General features: G+C 33.7%; 1 long non-coding RNA gene across 2 annotated transcripts; it reads left to right on the plus strand.

Annotated features, from left to right (window-relative positions):
* Nucleotides 1–1833: 1833 nt before the first annotated feature.
* On the plus strand, nt 1834–5337 carry LOC124887930. 2 transcript variants are annotated; one of them, XR_007045570.1, is made up of 3 exons: nt 1834–1975; nt 2058–2142; nt 5302–5337. It is a non-coding gene; the product is annotated as an uncharacterized LOC124887930 (long non-coding RNA). The 2 variants fall into 2 exon arrangements; XR_007045569.1 differs by lacking the exon at nt 5302–5337 and having other exon boundaries at nt 2058–2563.
* Nucleotides 5338–5575: the final 238 nt, after the last annotated feature.

Consider the following 5575-nt stretch of genomic DNA (forward strand, 5'->3'; position numbering starts at 1 on the left):
GATGTCACAGTAGAAGCTACTACTGGATAATATAATATCACAGTTGATAATCTATCAACTGCTTCCAAAGATAAAGAAAAAGTGGAGCCTATCAGTTGGGGAGAACGAAAGAATTTTGAAGGGTTCAACCTCTTGAACGAGCTCCAAAAAAAGAACAAAGTTAATCAATGACTATTCAAAATGGATTGCCGATGGGTTGTTAAAGTATCATATCGGCTGGTACATAAATCATTTTTAAGATATAGATTTATACAATTCTTGTTGTAAAACATAACGTTAACATATATAAATCATGCAGAAAACAAAATAACGAACACTACAAAATGAACCAATCAGGTCTTGGTTTTGATATGTTCGACTTTATTGTTCCACGTCCCAGAATGAAGAATTAGTTTTATTTGATGTCACAACCCCAAACTTGCTGGAATGATGAGGTTTAAATGCCATAAATATTACTATTAATACTTTATTTAATTGCATTTGTGTATTAATTTAACTGTCATGTAATTGGAAATGTTTGATAATATGTTCAACATATCAATATCATTTTTTACTACCTCCAAAAAAAGGCCTAGTTGCAAACAGAAGAATAATACAGATACACGACAGATAATTATTTGTACAAAGCTTACATCAATAATGCCTACGATACGTATTGTCAACAACAACAAAAGTTTTCTAAAATGAAAAATGCTTAATCAACATAATTAAAGGTTTTATAATTCTAGTTGGCTTACCTTGGCATTTGGTAGATGAAGTGTACATCCCAATCAATTATGGTGATGAATTCTATTGGGTGTTAAAGAGAGGTGTATCTGAGTTTACGACTCAATGTCAAAAAAGAGATGATCTAGGCCATCGTCTGAGATACAAAATCTGGTCAAAATATTGCCTATTTACCTTGATATAAGTGTCTTTTTGGACCAAAAGATTCGTACTTATTGATCGACTATTGAAGCATACCAGGATAAAATGGGTAATCCATTTGATGTAGCATATGTTGAAGGAATTGCTCAAAAATCCATTGGTAGCTTGTAAGTATCATGATTTAGTTTTATTTCATAAATTTCACAATGCTTACATTAATTGCAAGATATGGCTTATCTAATTTTTACAAACGCATGGATTACAGTCTTTTTGTTGCCGCTTATGCCGAGTATTTAATCTATAGATTACAAGTACCAAATATGAACTTGAAGTCGAATTAGTCCATAAAATATGTGCTACTCGTTTATGGAAATACGTAGAAGTGAAAGCTTAAAAACCATACACAAGGGACATTAAAGATCCACGATGACCAAAATCGAATTCCATAGCATCGAATGAAGAACAACTTGTCTATATTGAGTAGATCTTTATATCTTGAGTTTGTCAAAGTAATAACCTCTCCTTAACAATTGTTGGCACCAAAATTTAAATTGTTGATTTATTTGATGAGTAGATCATTTGTACCCATAATAATTTTTTTACATTTTAATTATTTCTTGATTTATTTCATGTAATTTTTGAAGGCTTTAATTTATTTTATTTTGTCTATGAATTTTGTTTTATCCTTAGATTTGAACTTATTAATTGAAATAGAATACTAGATTCAATTATTACAACAGATAATGTGTCTATTACAACAGACGACATATCTATTTTTTTAAATTAATTTTTGGGTTTTATTGATAATTCTATCAAAACACAAAAAACGTATTTACAAAGATAGACCAACCCATCTTAAATCTGTAAAGTAATTGGGCCCTATCCATTATACAAAATACCCGGCCCAACCCCATCTTCTTCAGACATATAAAACTAGTCCTATGGTTTCCCAATTCATTCCCTCCCCTTAATTTCCGCCTCTCCTTGAACTTATCAGGTGAAGCATGGAGAATTATCACCTGAATCTCCAATTCCTCTTGCTCTTACTGTGGATCATCAATTCTGTGCCTTGGAATATAGAAATGTGTTTTGATATTAACTTTTTGAAGTAAGCTTCTTCTAGACCTCCGAATGTGTAGCTCTTCTTCTTCCTTATTAATTGCTCCTTTATCTTCTCTTTGTTGTTTCAGCTGAGATCTCTATTGGATGGGTTTTATCATTGATTTTGGTGCTGATTTAAGGGTCAAAGGTTCCTGGAGATGATTGCATGTCTAGGTATACTTCGATCTTCTTCTCCTCACTTTATGCTTATTCATCACTCTTACTCCCTTTTGTTGATAGTTGTAGTGTGGATGGAGATACAGAGATGCTCGAACCCACAAAACTATTAGATTACCTTTTGTGCCCAGGTGTCTTAGATACTTAGACATCATTGACCTTTCTCCTTCTTAAGAGTCCTTTTTGATGGTTAAATTTGTATAGGTTAGACAAATTTGGTTATAAGTGTTGGCCTCCTAGATTATAAATAGATGTTTGTAGTCTTTGGTAGTATCTATGGCCTTAAGCCTTCTCATGATTTTACTACTGATAATCTAATGTAAGGGCACTGTAGTTTGTCACTATTTAAGATCTTCTTCCCCTGTATTTCCAACTGCTAAAATAAAGTTATACTAAAATTTTCTTTTCTATTGCTGCATTCGCTAGATGATTTACTAATTGATTCCCTTCCCTCCTTATGTGTTGAAAAACTATCCATTTATGTTTCAACTCTGATGTGATGTTCTCTATTGTGTCTACTAAATTCCATGGAAAAACCCATTCCTTAGTCAATATCTTGAACATAAACAAAGAATCTGTTTGAATAATGACATTTTTGAATTGGGAGTGTCCACAATGAATAACTTCTTTTAGAATATGACATGTTTCTGCTTTAGTGTTTGTAGTGTCATCAATTTTAGCTCCGTCATCATATACTATATCTACCTTATGATCCCTTAGACAAAAAATAGTAGAACTCACCCTAGGATTACCTTTAGAAGCCCCATCTATATTATACTACAGCCATCCTTCATTTGGAAATCTCCATTCCACTTTTATGACTCTCGATTTAGATCTTCTCTTCTCTAATTTAGTAAGAATATCAGGACACATAATTGGAAAATTTTGTCCTGGATTTCTTACTCTCAGTAAGAGTCCAATATTTCTTTGAATATTGACTAATACCAAGTGAGTAGACAATATTTTCCTTTCATGTTTTGAGTTATTTCTTCTCCTCCATAGTTCTGATAATATCAATCTTGGAATAGCTTGATAATATGCTCCAATTTGTCCAGAGAATTTAGAATTCCACCATCTCATAATAAGTTGTAATACCCCGTACATTTACCTAGCTTAAATTCATCCAAAATATGTCAAAGACTTGATTTAAGGATGAATAAAATTTTATACATGTAGAATTTTCAAGATTTTGAATTTTCATTGTGTGAGAAATTAAATAAGCTTTCCATCGATACCAAATTTGCCCAAATCCAACACCCGAGCGAAGAGTTAGAGCTATTTTAGCAAGACAGTGTACCATCTGGTACTCTAGCGCGTCACGGAGGCAGTCCAAATGGAATTTGTCATTTTCTAGTGGATAACATGATATCATCACATCGCACTACTAGCCTTTTTCCTGATTGTCACTTTCCAGCGTGACTACGCGATCATTGGCGCGTCGCGCCAAAGGGAAAATTCGCAACCAGTAAGGCACTATGATGGCGCTGCCTCGCGCCATCAGCGCAGTTCCCAGTTGTCCACTTTCCAGTGGCACGATGCGATAATGGTGCATCGTACCAGGTTCCCAGTTCAAAAAAATTTCACAAAAAATTAAAAGGATCCGAGGGTTAAAACAATTCTTTACCACGATTTTATTATGCCGAGATACGGGATTTAATCCTTAAAAACATCCTTAGCTACTTATTATTCAATTCATCTCCAAATTAAATGTATTCTCTCTAGAAGAGGCCAAAACCCTAGTTCAAGAAATCAAGAATAAGTCTAAAGATTTCTTCCAAGAATCTTCAAGAAATAATCTTCCAAGGTATGCTCGATGTTCATCCAAGGACCCTTACCTTCCATGGAGCCCAAGAATCCTTTTTTAAAATACAAGATTTATGATTTATGATTTCCATGTTTGAATTAGATTGAATTCATGTTCATGTTGTTGTTTGAGTTTTAATCCATGATTTAGATTACAAGTTCCAAGAATTGATTCTAGTGTGTGTTGAATTACATGATATTCATGATAAACCCTTCAATTTGCAAGTTAATTGTTGTAACCATGTTAACCCTAAGTGTTTATGATTTAATGAACCAAGTATGCTTCTATTATGTTTGATAAATTTTTTATGAGAATGAAATAGTGTCATTATAGCATGCTAACATGTATTCCCCATCCATGTACAAGTTAATGCATTACAAGTGTTGAATTATGACCAAGTGAACATTGTTATGTTATTCAAGATAATGCTTTGCTTTATTTTTCATGCTATCGAGTCCTGAGGTATTTAATACCCGGCAATTTAGTTGTTTACCTAGAGCCAGTGTCATTGATGGGATAGTATCAGTCATGTCACAATCAGTAGTACTCTCAATCAGTTATAGAACTCAGTAGAACTCAGTCAGTTACATAACTTAGGAAAACTCAGTGAAATCTATATTAGTCCAGTACAGTTAAGTATAATCAGACCAGTGTCTGTCAGTTAGAGGTAGGATTCAGCACCGAGCGAGCCTAGGGATGGGTTCTCACCCATTAACTAAGACTGGGTCCCTAAAAGCAATCCCTAAGTTCCATAACTACGTAGCTAGCATAGATTTAGAGATGTCACCCGTTAGATAGGATTGACATACTCAGGGATCATCCGTTAGTTTAGGACTGATCTCAAGGGTCACCCATTAATTAGGACTGAATCTAAAATAGTTGTTAGTACATATGGAATGGTGCTAACACCCTTCTAATTGGGTTTATAGGTTGGACCTCAATTAGCTCAAATTGGGGCATGTCTGTTATATGATTACCTCCCATAATTTCAGTTTCAGTCTTCAGTTTAGAACTTAGTTTAGTTTTATAGAATCAGGACTATTAGACACAGTCAATCAGTGTCAGTAAATCAGTTATCACTAACTTTAGATATCAGTTACTTAGTTATCATAAATTAGTACTTAGCTTCAGAAAAGCTCAGTTATAGTATACATATATTCACAGTATTACATACTCAGTATTTACAGTATTTTTAGTTATCCATGTACTCTCATATTCAGTTCCTCTATATCATTTAGTCAGTTACTCTTCATGATATGAACCTTTGCATTCAGCCTTACCTCATCTAGCATGCCAGTATATTCCCATGTATTGATGCATACTTTCCTGCGCTATGATGTTTCATATCATAGGTTTGGATGCTCAGGTTCCCGACCATGCATAGTAGATTCAGATTTGGCCAACAACAGTAGATTTAGCAGTGAGTCCTCATCATTCAAGGATATTCTATTATTTCATATTTTAGTAAATGTAGTAGTTCAGTAAGGGAGTTAGTTGGGGGATTGTCCTATCAACTCCACTTTCAGACAGATTTAGTTAGAGGCTTTTCAAACTAGATTTTCAAATAATATTCAGTTTTACAGATGTTAAATTTTATCAGTATTTCAAATAGTTTGAACTTTATGG

Source organism: Capsicum annuum, chromosome 10 (genome assembly GCF_002878395.1).
Source record: "Capsicum annuum cultivar UCD-10X-F1 chromosome 10, UCD10Xv1.1, whole genome shotgun sequence".
Taxonomy (NCBI): Eukaryota; Viridiplantae; Streptophyta; class Magnoliopsida; order Solanales; family Solanaceae; genus Capsicum; species Capsicum annuum.